This window comes from Lygodium microphyllum, chromosome 23, assembly GCF_053477565.2.
Source record: "Lygodium microphyllum isolate KBCC chromosome 23, Lygodium_microphyllum_v1.1.10, whole genome shotgun sequence".
NCBI classification, from domain to species: Eukaryota; Viridiplantae; Streptophyta; class Polypodiopsida; order Schizaeales; family Lygodiaceae; genus Lygodium; species Lygodium microphyllum.
The window spans coordinates 108,947,382-108,964,306 of record NC_141157.1 but is presented as its reverse complement, the minus strand read 5'-3'; the positions used below and the strand labels follow the sequence as shown (position 1 = coordinate 108,964,306).

Genomic DNA, 16,925 nt, shown 5'->3' with positions numbered 1-16,925 from the left:
CGAGCAGTCGGAGAGTTTTTTTCCATGTTGGATGGCTAGAGCAACAGCAAATCAGCACCAAAATTCTCAGATTTCAGCAACAAAAGAGTTGAGCACAAGTGCCAATAAGCACTAGGTGAGTATCAATAGACACTATGCCTGTAGCTTCTTCCTTGAGTCTTCACACCTTCAAAATCCTTTAAGATCTTTCAAATCTATATCTTCCTCTCCTTGATTTGATGCTGGGAACTTCAGGTTTAGTAGGCAAGAGTGAGAAAATATGAGAAGAATGAGCTTGAAGCTTAAGTGGCTATGGAGTCCAAAATAGGGTTTCAGACAGGGGTCTGATTTTTCTGATGTAGCAACTCACAAAAGCCATCATTTTAAGAGATCTCTGAGTTGAAGAAGGCTTACATATAGAGCTTTCAAAGCCCCATAACCAGCACGCGAATCGTGGACTGCAGACGCAGCGGTAGTAGTACGACAGTTTGAGGCGCAGATCTGGATAGCGACAATGAAAATTTGTAATGCTGAGCCCTGTGATGACCAATGTCAAGCTCTGAGGTGATACATAGAAGCGACTTCAACAAATGAATAAACTCCTAGAAGAGAGCTCCTAATGATATGGCCTGTAAAGAGAGATATGAATGCTCCAAGGAGGCAAGGTCGTGCAAGCTATGGCTGCCATGAAGGTCAAAGTGAGATGGAAGTGGAATTGGAGCTGGAGATGAGGTCATGAACTCAAGCTGAGTTGGGAAAAGATAAACATAAGTTGGAAGAGCAGAGAGGAAACTAGGCCATGCCCGATCTGGCTCTGATACCATGTCAAAACATGGATCTAGGACATGGCAATGTGGAAGCTATGGAGGTTGAAAGATGAAGACCAAAGCCATGAAGACATAGACACTGACAAGATCAACTGCCACACAAGTGAATTAGGTTCCAAGATTGAGATTTGGACTCATAAACACAATCTTCTGTGGACAATGACACAGAAACTTTACTGGAAAGAAAATAGTACTATCATTGCATTAGAAAAGAGTGCAAGTGCAATGCTTTATAGGAAACTGAATGGTAGCACTTCTCCTACTGTGCATATGGGATTCTAGTCCTGAGTCCTCACTGCTTTTTACAAAGAGACTGAAATAGGTGTGATTGCAAACATCTCAACAGTGAAAGTAGTGGCTCAGTTTACCATGTAAGATGTAGGTCTGAAAAGAGGGGTAATGTAGCGAGTAAAGGGATAAGGAGAAGTAAAAGCAAGGGCAAACAACAGGATGTCACATGCTATCAGTGTGGGCTTAAAGGGCATAAAAAGCCCGATTGCCAGTACTTCAAGAAAGAGCAAGAAAGAAAGAAATAGCAGGGTAAGAAAAAGAAGGATGATAAGAAAGATGATGACAACCCTTCCTCAAAAGAAGTTGCAAAGGCAAATGTTGCGTCTAGTGTGGTGATTGAAGAGCTTCCTAACACTGAAGAGATACTTGTTGTAGCCTCATGTAATGATGCAGATATTATGGCAGTAGCAGGTGATATGCACATAACCAAAAATGAGGTAATTGATGCCTTACTTTCAGCTCATGATGGGTTGTCACAATCATGGATAGTGGACAGCGATGCCTCTTTTTATGTTACCCCCTCTTTGGAGTCATTTTCTGAATACACTGCAAGTTGTCTAGGCAAGGTTTACTTGGGTAATAACTATACATGTGAGATAGACGGTGTTGGCACCATTCACTTGGCTCTTGAAAATGGCCAAGAGCTGATTTTGCAGGATGTCAGATTTGTACCTGGCATAAAGAAAAGTCTACTATTAGTTGGGCAGCTTGATGCTAAACGGTATTTTACTACCTTTGGTGGTGGATCTTGGAAGGTCCATAAGGGCTCTATGGTGATTGTTAAAGGCAGCAAAAGGGAGACTTTATATTACTTGCATTGTAAGGCATTACCTGATAAGTTCTTGGTTGTGGCTGAAGTCCATTCACAAATGGAGCTTTGGTACAAAATACTTGGTTATATGAGCCAGAAAGGCCTTCAGGTTCTCTCCTCTTTAAGAAGATTTGACGTAAAAGGCTCTGGTCTCGAATTTTGTAATGATTGCTTATATGGAAAACATGTGAAGTCTCCTTATTACTCTGGTGTCGATAAGAAGTCTAATGATCTTGACTTAGTACACTGATGTGTGCATTGTGCTTGTTAATTCGTATGGGGGTGCACGCTACTTTGTTACTTTCATTGATGATTTCAATAGAAAGTCATGAGTGTATGTACTCAAAAGCAAAAAGGAAGTATTGGATGCTTTTAAAAATTTTCATGCTTTTGTTACCACACAGAAAGGACTTAAGTTGAAAGCCATAAGAATAGATAATGGGGGCGAGTATGTCTCAAATGAATTTAACAAGTTTTGTGAGATGAATGGCATTAAGAGAGAGTTGACAACCCCTTATAATCTTGCATCAAGTGGTGGGTTGAAAGATTTAATCGCACACTTTGTGAGAGAGTCAGATATATGCTGTCCACAGCTAATCTTCCGCAGCAGTTTTGGGGAGAGACTCATAAAACTGCAGTTCATGTATGCAATCACTCTCCCAATTGTGCATTGGAAAATGGCATTCTTGTAGAGGTTTAGTCTGGTAAACCTGCTTTATATGACCATTTGCGTGTCTTTGGTTGTGATGCCTTTGTGCATGTACCTGTAGAATATAGGACCAAACTAGACATGAAATTCATCAAGGGCATCTTCATGGGATATGGAGATGAGGGAGAGAAGGGTTATAGAGTTTGGCTTCCTCAGGGAAGGAATATAGTATGCAGCCGAGATGTAGTATTTAATGAGGCAAAGTTGCTGAAAAATGCTACACATGGTGATCTTGACAAAAAGAAGGTCAAATTTTAGCATGAACAGCCAACCACTTAGCAACCATTAGCTGAAAGTTCTCTTTTGATGCTGAAAATGAGCAGCATCCTATTGTGCTACAGCCAGAAGATCATAGACAGCAAATAGATGCATAGGATGAAATAGGACACCAAGAAGAACATGCTGAAAACAGATTACAGCAGCAAGAAAATGCTGAAAATCTACCACTTGGTGATGGTGTGCACATTCCTTAGGATGTAGGCCCACTGTTGCCTGATAATACAGATCATTGGGTAAGAGGGTCTACACGTGTCAGAATGCAACCACAGAGGTTTCAGCCATCTTTGGATTGCATTTCGTTGACTGATGAGGGTGAGCCTCTAACATTTAAAGAGGCACAGTCATGTGAAAACAAGAGGAAGTGGGAGCTTGCTATGCAAGAGAAGATGAAGTCTCTATATGCTAATAACACATGGGAGCTTGTACCTTTACCCAAGGATAGGAAAGCTATTCCTAATAAATGGGTTTACAAAGTGAAATGTATTGATGGGAAGCCCAAGTACAAGGCACGGTTGGTTGCTAAGGGCTATACACAGAAGGAAGGCATAGACTTCCAAGAGGTCTTTTCACTAGTGGTGAAGATGACTATGCTCGGTGTTTTGTTTGCTCCCACTGCATCTTTGGATTTAGAGTTGGATCAGATGGATGTAAAGACTGCTTTTCTTCATGGCGACTTGGAGGTAGAGCTGTACATGAAGCAGCCTGAAGGATTTGCTATTCCAAGAAAAGAGCATTTGGTTTGTAAACTGAAACGCAGCATATATGGGTTGAAACAAGCCCCTAGACAATGGTACAAAAAATTTGATACCTTTATGCTTAGCCATGGATTTAAACGCAGTCATGCAGATCCGTGCTTATACACTAAAAAGGCTGATGATGGACGTCTTATTGTGCTGGTTTTATATGTGGATGACATGCTGATTGCAGGACAGCATAAGAGTACTTTGAATGCTCTTAAAAGGCAGTTGAGTTCAGCCTTCTCCATGAAAGATTTGGGGGTAGTTGAACACATTTTGGGCATGCGCATTAAAAGAGGCAGAGGGCAGCATTTGCTGTTTCTCTCACAGGATAAGTACATCAGCAAAGTACTTGACAGGTTTAATATGGCTGATTCTAAGCCTCTTGGTGTGCCTTTACGGCCACATACAAAGCTTAGCAAATCTGATTGCCCTAAGGATAATGCAGCTGCTAGTGCCATGGAGGGATACCTTATGCATTAGCTTGTGGATCTTTGATGTATGCCATGGTTGCAACTCGCCCTGATATTGCTCATGCAGTGGGAGTTGTTAGCAGATTTATGTCTAACCTTGGCAAGCCACATTGGGAAGTAGTGAAATGTATCTTCAGATACTTGAAAGGTACACAAGAAAAGTGTATATGCTATGGAAAGGGTACACCAGAGTTGCAGGGATTTTGTGATTCAGACATGGCAAGAGATTTTGATACTAGGAAATCTACTAGTGGGTATGTTTTTACTTTGGCTGGTGGGGCTATCTCTTGGTGTTCAAGATTGCAGAAAATTGTGGCAGTGAGTACTACAGAGGCTGAATATATTTCAGCCACAGAAGCTTTTAAGGAATCTATTTGGCTTGGCCATCTAGTCAAGGATTTTGGTTTTTCTTCACGTTTTCTAGTACTTGGTTGTGATAGCCAGAGTGCAGTATTTCTGGCTAAGAATGCCATGTTCCATGCACGTATCAAACACATAGATGTTCGGTATCACTTTATTCGACAGGTCTTGGATAATGGTCTTGTCACACTGACTAAGGTCAAAATCCAAGATAACCTTGCAGATGTTCTCACTAAGTGTTTTGCAAAGGCTCAGCATGAGCATTGCATTCGTTTAGTGGGAGTTGATTAGCTTAAAGGTACCACTTTGGGCCTTTAAGTGGGAGGTTGTTGGGTGTAAAGTCCCTTTGTCTCCGTGTAAATAGTCTTACGGGTGTGAACACACCCTTAATGTACCCTAATAGATAAATACTTTCTTTTATTCTTTATGTATCATCACAAATTGGTACACCTATCTCTGCGTTCACTCTCTCTAACTCTCAACTTTGCAACTCGCACCTTGATCTCACACTCCATTGCGCACTCTCTCCCCTTCAGGCTAGAAGGGGTGCTAGGATACCTTTGGCATGTGGTAGGTGCTCTGCTACTAGTCCATCATGGTCTTGGGCCTAGTATCTTGGAGTCTATCCATGGGGCTGTGAACACTCCTTGTGCTGAAGAAGGTAGATGCCATGGGTCTATCCTTTGGTGGTTGGAGCAATGGGGGCTGCCCATGTACTTGATATAGTGAGGTAGCATATGTATGCCACATTGGGAGGTGATGGTGTATGGGCTTGAGGCTCTTGGAATGCCTTCAACACCTCCTTGCTATTGTGTCCCAAGAATAGCTAGTAAAACTCGTGCTCCAATCTGGATAGAAATGCTCTCTTCTTTTGTTGCACTCATAGTTGTCAGGTACAATACGGTACGGTGCGATAAAATACGGTACTAAATGGTACCTTATGATTTTATAAGGTACGGTACATATTAGTATGGAAAAAAATTTAAGATGATTTTTTAAATAACAAAAGCCATAAATCATTAAATGATAGATCATAGAATACATGTTTAAAGTGGAAATAGCCATTTCATTACAAAATAAGATGAATACATGAGGGTGACTATCATGGTCGCATGGGCTATGCAAAATATACGATACAACTACAGTCTAGTATATCTGATACAAAAAAGAGAGAGATCTATGAATCTTTGATGAGGCATCACTATCATCATCATCATCATCATCATCATCATCATCATCAAAACCATGTGAGTGCTCATCAAGAGAGTCCGAAGATGATTCCTCGGCATTGGATGATGAGACACACTCATACTCATCCTCACTGATAAGGTTACCATCATCATCAAATGATGGCTTCCTAGGTGGCGCCTATGTAGGCAAGGGGGGGATGTCATCACGAGGCACAGGATGTGAGCTACTAGAGCCGCGCCTTATATATGTCTGCAAGCCGCTCGAACCACCCCTCCTCGATGATGGACGGGTTACCACCTACTCGAACTCCTCGTCCACGAGCACGCTGACTGCGAGTGTCATGAGTATCTGCTGCTATAAGTTCTCTATAGAGCTCTGCAAAAATCATCTCCTCCTCCTCGTCCACCTCCTGATGTTTACTCGGAAGAGTGCCGCCCGTTAACTTGAATGTATCAACATTCACCTACACGATGCAATGATGCACGTAATATTGTAAATGCTAAAGTCTAAATTGTAAAGTATAAACTTCAAAGTTCAAAGTTTAAAACAACAAATTTTAAATGTTATGGTTAAGTGTTTAAACTTTACCTGCTTCGGACTACCCATGCTCATCAGCCCTCATCATGCGTAAGTTAGTGCGGCAATAGACTAGCCGCTCTAATTGTCATGTGCTAAGTTAATTGCGAATCTTTGTGTGAATGAGAGAATAGGCACTCCAGTTTCTCTCATATGCACTCGAAGAGCAATCTTGGGCAAGGACCCTCATGGCTAAGGGGGGTTGAAGGGTCTCCAATGCGTATCCAAAGTTTTGCCACCAAAATAAAGGCTTCACAAGTGGCTCTCTTCTCCAACAAGTGGGAGAAGCAAAAGCCACATGCCCTCTCTGATCTGCATAGCATCCTAGCTCCTCCAACATTGCATTGTGGTCATCCACAAGGACCACACGAGTCAAATAGGCAAGCTGGTCCGAATGGAACTCTCTATTATCCATGACCACCCCAGAGACTTGTAGGCCGGATGTACTAATGCGGAAAAACCATGGATGGGCTTATGCATCCATGCCCATCTCCTCTTTGCTATCTCTAAAACATGTGCACGTTGCGTCTTTGTGATCACTGTACAAGCACGTGCCTCCACCAATGCCGCTCTAAAGAAGTGAACGAGAAGGCCCATGGTGAACCCCTCGCAATCACTTATACGTATCACCCTATAAAACAGAGTTACAACAATGACAACGGCACAGACTTTTTGCCAAAACTGTTCATTAAGGCACAATCGTTGCATGGCTTTGGCCTCCTCTGTCTGATGCTCATCCCACTCACTCCATAGAGCAGACACCATTGTTTGGCGCAAGGCGGAGGACTGCACCTCATAAAGGCGCTCCAACAATAACCACATATAAGCAAAGCGAGTTGAAGAAGGCTTCTTCAACTCTAATGTGCTATGCTCACAATACATCACAAGCACCTTTACTTTTACCGTGAAGAAGGTGAAAATTGATGTAGCTTTGCGACTTGCACATGGAGTCCACACACATGGAGTCCACACAATCGTGGGAAACTTGGCCTTAAGCAAACGGCCCATGCACTGACAATTCAATGCATTGTTGGTAACAACTTGCACCACATTCGAAGGGCCCACCTACAATCACAATTTACAAATTACAAGTATACTAACAATACTTGACAAATCCATCACGGAAGAGGCAATGGTACCGTCCTTGTATGTCATAGTATACTGTACATTTGCATATGTAGCGCTCCTCCGTCTCAGGCTCTCGACCACAAAGCTGGCAAGTCCTATCCTCTGCTAGGGTATTTGTCCATCTGCTTGTCTCCACCTGGAGCCTATGTGAGGAGGTGCGAATCTGTCCGATAGCAATCCGTACGCTATGGGAGAGATGGGTGTCCATATATGCTGGCCGAATAGTGAAACCATCATCAAAGAGGCGCAAGAAATGACTCCTATAGAACTCCATCCTCGATCCTAGAGGGAGTGGTGGGTGGATCCATGTCCTTGCCGTCTCAATCCTCAAGATATTAGCTCTGATCACCTGGTTCAACTCTTATTGGCTGAGAGAAAGTGTAGGGCAGCCAAGGCTATAATCCAAAGGTGGAAGACGGTCAATATCCAAACCATGTTGGCTCATCCAAATAGCCATTTGTGAAAACCAACAGTTCTTCTCGTCTCCTGTTGCTAGTTGTCTAGATGAGGTTAGTGCCAATCTAGAGTATCTATGGCGTGGAAGTTCCCATAGTCTGTGCCAAAAGGTCACTGCCTTGAAGAGTGCCTCCATGACTATGGGTGTTGCTCCTAGCTCTGCTCTGACAATGGGGTGTGGGGTGGAGGGCTTACTCCTAATCATGCGTGCTATCATCATGATCAATGGCCTTTCCATGCTATTCCAACCATCATAATAATCCCTCTCTACTCCAATGCGCTCTTGCTGTCCCGCCCCAAAAATAGTTGATATATCTCTGCTTCTGCTTTCATTAGGTAGTCTCGTTTCTTCTTCTGCATAAGGCGTTTGAAGAACGCCTTTGCTTGGTGATGTGTTTGAGTGCCTAGCTCCACTTCCCTCTGTAAGCGAGCTCGGGTGACTCTACACTCATCATCATACCAGCTATTTTGGGGAGCAGTAGATCGTGTGGGTTTGCATTGGGGCAAGGTGTGTGGGAATGTATACATGGCTAATCCATGTATGGCCTCTGTTAAATCCCTTGTACATTCTTCCAACGATCTACTCAAGTCCTATCTGGGAAAGCACCTTCCAAAAAAACCATTGTCAAATGTTGAGGTGTTTGTCTTCTCTAAAAATAATCTTGAGGAATGTTTTCCACAGAAGCATACATCTTCATCATATACAAAAAAGCCCTGGTGTCAGAGATATCACATAATCCTTTATCAAATCACCTCTCCATATATCTTGAAATTTTGGATGTCTGGTAGTGTCAGAATAGCATGATGTGCTGCTATGCCAATTGGCTTCTTAGATATCTTGAAATTTTGGATGTCTGGTATCAATGCTGGTGAGCCCATCAGGTAGTCCATAGTACTTGCCCCTCCTGTGTGATTCCAACATGTCAAATTGTCAGATCCTGGCCATTGTGGCAGACCATTAAAGATGGCTAGTCTATGTGCACTTCCCAAAGTCAATAGGTGTGCCCCATAGGTACTCACTTCTTTATCCTGGGCTCTCCTGCGTAGGCCTATTTCATCTATGTTAATCTCTTTGAACATGCAATTGTCATGCATATAAAAGTCACTCTGTCTATCTCTAGTGCGTGCATTGAAATCTCCTAGTAATAATAGGTCCCCAATGCTAGCATATCTCATGATATCCTCATAGAGTACATCAAAGGGTGATCCATCTCATGTGGCATAGGTAGAATTTGCAAGAGGAAAGTAGCATATTCGATGAATATATCCCGTGGTCTTCCTGCATGTATCCTAATCCATAAATATCATGCATCATCATCTCTTTTCATTACTTGCACTATCCCTTTGAGGTCTTCCCGGTATAGTATGGCCACACCCCTAGTGCTTCTTGGTTTTCTAGTTGCTGGACGAAATGCACTTTCCCACTTGTATCCCCGTATGTCTGGTAGTCGGCTACCTTTACATTGGTGTGTTTCTGTATACATTGCTATATCTATGTTTCGGAAGCTATCTTCAAAGTAACCAGCATCCAAGCGCAAGGCTCCATTACAATTTCATATTGACATCCGAAGTGTCTCATAGGCCTCGTATCATCATTTTGTCAGTGATGATGACTCGTCCATCTCTATAAACAGCCCACTTTCCCTCTTTGGGAGTCTCCAATACCTTGGGCATGTGTTCTCTGCGATGTGCTATCTGTGCTGGGGTAAGGTCCTCATCCAAATAAATCTTCTCACCCTTGAGGGCTCTCCTCTTGGAGAGGAAGGCCTTTTTTTTCTCTATGTCTCCAAAGCGAAGAATTAGAGCCTTGGACTTAGAGTCCTCTTTCCCCACTCCAAGCACTAACGATAGGTACGTCTAAAGCCCCAATTTTGTCAGCAAGTGTCTTAGCATCTTCCTGTGGGCTACTCTTCTTCTCCCATCCAACTACCCGTACATGTAAAACCCTAGTCCGTCTCCTAGCCTTTTCTTCCAAGGTAGCATTCATTACTTCAGTCTTGTTCACTGATGTTCCCTTATTCTTTTTTATTGCCTCAATCCATGGGCTGGCTTCTTCTATCTGCTTTTGTGTTGCCTTTGCCACTTCTACCCATGAGTGAACCTCCCTTTCACATGCCTTCAAACTTCAAAGCCTCTTTCTCTTTTTGTAGTTCTTCTTGCGCGTTCATTTCTTTTTTCTTAAATGCATTCAATTCTTCCCTAGTTCTAAGATTTCAGCTTTGTAGGCATCTACAACTTTCAGCATTTCAGTTTCGGCGTGTGCATTTCGGACAGCATTTGTGCTTGTAGGTCATTCTTAATCTTTATCTGCATGTCTTGCAAATTTGCCCTCTGATTTATTATCAGTTCAGCTTTGACCTGCTCTCGTATTTCTTTCTCTAATTCTTGTCTCATAATTGGTAGTTCAGAGCAAATCATGAGATGAATTATCATAATAGATATTAGAGAGAAATTAGAATAGGGAGATAAATAGTTATGCATAAATCGATTATCATAATGAAAGAAAGTGAAATGAATTGAAAAGGCAATGTATACCTCAATGATAGCTTGTCGAATGTGGTGGTAGATGAATGCGCCTGTCGTTTTCCTCCCCTTCTTGGCGGTATCTACGGCCGGCAAAAAGTAAGTGCCGAGTGGACATAAGACAAATATGTTGATGATGCCCCGTTTTTTACGATCACTCCATCCGTCGGTGAGAATGGATCAACCATATTTTATCCATGCGGCCCAAATAGGATTAAGGGCTCTATCAATCCTCCTCTTCATCAATCTTTTTCATCCTCATGTCGTTGTATGTGACACCGGTCCATCCTTCACATGGACCCATAGTGGCAATGGCTTTTACCATCTTCTTCCATTGCTCTTGCTTTAGGACATTGAATGCAAGATTGCACTCAATCATCGTGCGTGCAATTTCAATGTCCGCAAGTCGTTACCTTTCTCTAAGAAAGGCAACTAATCCATACACATGATTGGGAGATTGAGAGAGAGAGGATTGTCTCTCTGGCACCGCATGAGCCTCCACTCTTTGTCTTTTACCGGAGCCGAATGTGGATGTGGAGCCCCCACCACCAATGGTAGAGGCGTCTCCCGCATCGGTTGAAGATACACCCACATTTGATACTTCCTCGTTAGTAGGCATAGGAGTTGGTGCCGATAAGCCACTTCCTCCTTCTTTTGTGGATCCCCCTCTCATCTTGGCGAGAATCTCCTCCGCGATGTTTTGAGGGATCTCTTTGCATGGAGCAACTTGCCTCTCCGTCCTGGAAAGATGTTGGAGAAGCCGAGTTGCACCACTTGTATAGCACTTCCCGCAATACTTGCATGTCCAATGGTGGGAGTTGGACTTCTTTGTGTCCCTCTCTACACGGATCACGTGCAAATTGAAGGCCTCATGCTTCTTATGAGTCATGGTGCCGATGACGGATAAAGAGGCCCGAGGAAGAGTGAGAGAGAGAGAGAGAGAGGGAGAGTGAGATGCATGAGTCTCGACTCTTGAAACTTGAGTCTTGAAAGTTGAAAGGAAGGGAGACTCGAGAGGCCCGAGGGTTGGGGTAAAGTTGAAAGAGCAAGAGTGAGAGAGAGGGGATGGGAGATGAGAATGGCAAATGCTTTGATAGGGTGCGGGATAGAGGGGATGGGAGATGAGATTTGAGAATGACAAATGTTTTGATAGGGTGTAGAAAAGAGGGGATGGGAGATGAGAATGACAAATCACAAGTCCATTCAAGATCCAAGAGAGGAAGATGAGAATGGTAAATGCTTGTTGAATTGGTGTGGAAGCATGGAGGAGAGGAGTATCTTTTGTAGATGAGAGAAGGGTCAAAGTTCAAACAATCAAAGAGGGGTCAACGATCAAAGAGAGGGTTGCTAGCTGGATGGAATCCAAAGAGGGGTGGGGGGGGGGGGGGGGTGGGGGGGAGGGGAGTGCATGAGTGGAAAAGGGGGTGGGATGAGGTATCCAAGGCTCCCCCCCCCCCCCCCCCCCCGCCCCCCAAAAAAAGTGCCACGTAGACAGGCGGAATGCATGGAAGTAAAGGCAGGGCCACAGGGAACGCGGGACGCATAGGCGAGGTGGCCAAAAAGGGCCATTTTTAACGTATGAATGCATACGAATCGTATGGTATGAACAATACCATACGTCGTACGGAAAAGACTATGGTTGCACTAGGCTGCGAAAGATTGGACGTGTCTAGCTATGTGTGTAGGTCTCTCATGCTTTGTCTTGCTGGAGATGAAGATGGGTTTCCTTGCACTCCTCGTCATACCAGCTATTCTATGGGACATCCTTGCTTGGAGAGGTGAAATGGGTGTGTGTGTGGGGAAAATACATGGCAGCTGAGGTGTAAAGTGCTCTGGCAAGCTGTGTTGTAAAATCCTCGTGGGGTATGTGGGGATCCATCTCCTGCAAGCTCCAATAGAGATGATCCAAGTAAGTACTCGCTCTCAATGTGGTGAAGTGGTATCTGGGGAATCTCAGGTGGCTGCTCACTGGAGGGATCACATCATGTCTATAGGTGATGGTAATGTAGTTGGCGTGGTCGACTGCCACTGCTAGTGGATGAGGGGATACTTTGAAAGATTGTATGTCAGGGATGAGGGATAAGGGCCCTAGAAGGTAGTCCACCATGCACGCTCCTAGTCTCTATATGGATCTCCAAAGCGAGCTTCTCCTGTACGTTTGGATGCATGCTTATGTGGAAAGCATATGAGAGCGTCTGATCTAGTCCGTCTATCCAAGCTGTTAAGAATGGCTAATCTATGTGCACCTCCCAAGGCTAGGAGGTGGTCACTTTATCTGTGTAATTAGTTGTGTCTTGTGATGTCCCCATCTCCTTTGGTACTCTCTCTCTACATGTGGTTCTTGCTCTCAAAGAAGGGAATCTGTGTGGACATTGAAGTCCCTAGCCAACAAGACATCTCCAATACTGGAATAGTGCATAAGATCCTCATGTAATGGTAGATATAGTGACTCTTTCCGGTGTGGTGCATATGGAGAATTTGTTGGAGCAAAGTATCACACTGCTAGGTATATATCACGGGAGCGATTTGTATGTATCCGGATCCACATGAAGCAGGCCTCCTCGTCTCTCTGCACGACTTGTATCATATGTTGTAGCTCCTCCCTATATAGCATAGCTACTCCTCCAAACCTTCTAGTTCCTCCTCATGATCAGTCTCTAGGGGGGCATACCGTCTCCTATCTATAGCCTCTCACCTCTGGGAAGTGCATGCCCAAACTCTGGTGTGTCTTTGTATATAGGATGTCCCTGTTAGTGAAGGTCTCCTAGAATAGTCTTACATCCGTCCTCATGGCTCCATTACAGTTCCACGTTGCGAACTTTAAGCTTGTTTCATTGGTTGCGCCCGGTTGCTGGCATCTATTTATGATAATGATGCGCCCATCTTTGTATACTACCCGTTTGCTCGCTTTGTGGACCTTCGTAATTTGCGGCATGCTCTCCTTGTGTTGGGCTACTTGGGTGGGTGTGAGGTCATCCTCAAGGTATACTTTTTCTCCTTTGAGAGCCTTCCTTTTGGAGAGGAAGGTTTGTTGTGACTCCAAATTAGCAAATTTGATGATAAGGGGCTGACCCTTTTCTAGACCCTTCCCTACACGCCGTGAGTTTTCCACAATGGAGGGGTCCTCCATTTCCAATTTTCCCCATATGCTCTTGGCATCTTCTCGAGGGTTGTCTCCCTCTTTCCATCTGATCACCTGGATGTGCAAGGCTCTAATTTTCCTTATCTTCTCCTCTTCAAGTGCTGCATTCATGAGCTCTTACTTGAGATGAAGTGTGGTGTAATCTCATTGAATATTTTGTTCTTCCATTCTTGCACCTTCTTAGCCATCTCCTCCTTGATTTGTTGTTTGGCCTCATCATACATTGCTACCACTATCTCTTTGATATTTTCCATATCCTGATCTTGCATTTTGCACATCTCGGAGCACCTCTAGGCCCTTCTTCATATGGCAGTCCATCACCTTGTCGATGCTACCCTAAACCAACAATTTTTCGCTCCTCCCCTCTTGTGCGGCCCTTGGATGTTGGGGATATTTGGCTTTTCTTAGGGGACCCCATCGTATCCTTGAGATTTGGTTGCTACCTGTTTAAGGGTAGTCACCAAAATGCCATGGTCGGGCGGGGTGTGCTTGGATGGGCTTGGGTATACTTGTTTTTAGGTGCCTAGGACCCCAGGTGGTCCTATATTATTCTAGGGGCTATGCAGTGGGCAGAAGTCGAGGCAGGCTGAAACTAGCCTTCCTTCTCGGAGAGGGTGGTAAAACCTAATCAAGCACTTAATTACATCAATTAATAATTTAACATAAACTGAAATGCATACATTACATCATAATCTTGGACATTGGACACCCTATTGGCCCCAAAATTGGCGCCCCTTGCGGTATTTCTTTAACTTGAATTGCGAATGGATGAAGTACAATCTGAGATTTCACAATCTTCTCTGCTGATCCAAAAGTCCTTTTTGTACAACCGATCACTCAGCAACAATTTGGGCCAATTGCCCCTTGATTTTCACCCAAGACTTGTACAAATGGGACCAGAAACTGGCCAAATGCTGCCCTAATTCACAAGGGATGAGTTGGCATACGTAATCCCTGACAATTCCTTGAGTTTCAGGTGCTGATTTCAGTGTACAATGCCTTTGATTGATGGCATAGGTCCCAAGGTGGTTGGTAAACCCTAATTTCCGCAAAAATTTCTGGTTTACAGCAGAATTCTCATTGCTGTCCACCAAATTTGGTTGAGATCTTTGAATAGCTGAGAAATGCTAAGATTTGCTGAGAGAGGGTGTGAGAAAGTTGTAGAGAAAGAAATTCCAGAATTTCTTTGCGGAGAGGCCCCAGAAATGGTTGCTGCCCTGCCCGGATCGGCTTAGAAGTTGTTGCTTGGGGAAGCTAGAAATGCTGTTGCCTCTCTCAAGATGTTGTTGTCAGCTGCCAATGACCTCATAAATGTTTGTCGCCTACTTCCTGTGACCTCCAGGCTGCTGTCCTCTGCTTCCAATGGCTGAATTCAGGTCTGAAAACTGATCGGCAGCTCTCTCTCTCTCTCTCTCTCTCTCTCAAGCTGAATCAATTGAATGAGCCTTTACCAACCCCAAATAGCCTTCTTTCGCATTGCATAGGCATTTTTGCCAAGTCATAGCCTTCTAATCTCATTTTCCAGCCATTTAATTAATTTTCAGAATTAACTAATTCTCAAAATTAATTTCATCTCTTTTGACCCTGCCCAAAATTAATTGTGCCTATCCACAATTTGATTGGCTAGGCCATTTGCAACCCTTAGTGGTCCCTAGCCTCAATTAACCCTTTGATTGGCTTTAATTAATTAATTAATGCTAGTCCCTAGTGTCACCTCTACATTTAATGGCCAATTAATTGTCCTAGGGTCAAAAATAACTCCAAATAACAACCAAAACCCAACTGGCATAACTTGTAACAACTTTTGCCTTTGGGATTCACTGCTTCCTTGGTGTCCTTGGCCATCAACCATGAAATAATTGCCATCTGCATCACATGTTCTTTACAACCTTGCACATTTGATTATTAAATGGTGTATCAACTTGTCACCAATCCTTTTGTGATGAAGGGATTGGATACCTACTAGTTTTCTAGATGGTAAATTCTTTCCCAATTGAGAATTAGCCACCTCGCAATTGGTTGCTTTGATTGAGATGCACCTTTTGGAGGCTTGTGGTGATGTGAAATCCTTAGAGTAAGGATCTATGGCCATCAAAGGTCAAGGATAAGGGTATTGATTCATTAGAGTCTTAATAAGACGGGAAAACTAGACGAAATGGCTATTTGTGCAAAAATTCTGTCCATCTTGCCCATGTTTGCCATTTTCAGCTGCATAGAAAAGCTTACGAATCCTTAAAGTGCAGAATCCTAATTTTTGAATTTGGGGGTTTTCTAAAATTTGTGCAATTTCTAGTCCATCTTGCCCATCTCATCTTGAATTTCAAAGAAAATTTCAATTTCATGCATCCAATGCTCGAAAATTTGGGGGTTTGACATTGACCTGCCCAAATTTTGAATTTTCTTGAAATTTTCATTAGAAAATTTGGGGGTTTTTCTGAAATCGGCTCCCATTGGGGCCGAAATCTTGGGATTTGTCACTAATATTGGTCATTGGCTGTAAATAATTCTGAATTTCTGCAATTTCTCAAAGTTTACAAAAAAAAAAGGGGGCTTTTCGCTCTTGTGCCTTTAGAAATATACCATGTGTGGTGGTCCAACATTAAATTGCTGTTTTAATTGGCTTGGGCTTAGAAATTGAGGTATTCACAACCATTCTTTGCCTACATAGTAGTGATTTAGTACTTGATAGTTTTGGTAAAGCAAGTACTCTTGTTTGCATTGGGATCATGAAGAGGATTTTGGTCATTTACGCCTCTTCCAAGTCGAAAGTTTTTTATTACAGCTTCCATTCAGTTTTTATTTAGCAATGGTAAGGAATAACAATGATGTTCTTTTAAGTTGAAATTTTCTTATAGCTTCCATTTAGTTTTATTTAGCAATGGTAAGGAATGACAATGATGTTCTTGGCATCCCCATGAGTGAGGACAAATTGGATGGTACGAATTACTCCCTTTGGAGTTTCATGATTTGGAACCTCCTTGTGGCAGATCATGGCATTGCACATAAGTCTATAGTGACGATGACTCCTCAACGGAATGGAGTGGTGGAACGCAAGAATTGTACACTTATGGAAATGGCTAGATGCATGTCAAAGAGCTAAAGGTTGCCTCATAGATTTTGGCTTGGTCTTTGTTTGTGATATGATATATCATGCTAGTAGCCTGATTGTAACATTGTATTTTTATGGATGAGAGTAATTCGGAAAGTATGGTGTTTGATGTCTTGGCTCTTGTGCAAAATGATTGCCTATTCTCCCTTATTTGAAGTAGGGACTATTAGATTTAATGTTGTCATACATTCGGCTGCTATGATATTCAAAGGAGGTTCTTTTGAATTGTAGTATGAAGGGTGAGATTAGATGCTTGAATCTTGATTTTTGAATAAAGTCCTATTCTAATAGTAAAGTTTGTTTTTGCAAGATATAAAATTTCTTGAAATGCATG

General features: G+C 43.0%; 1 protein-coding gene across 3 annotated transcripts in view; it reads left to right on the top strand.

Moving 5' to 3' along the window:
- The window catches only part of LOC148016604 (glutamate receptor 3.3-like), a 110,535-nt gene that overhangs the window by 34,397 nt on the left and 59,213 nt on the right, over positions 1–16,925 (top strand). The window lies entirely within an intron of this gene.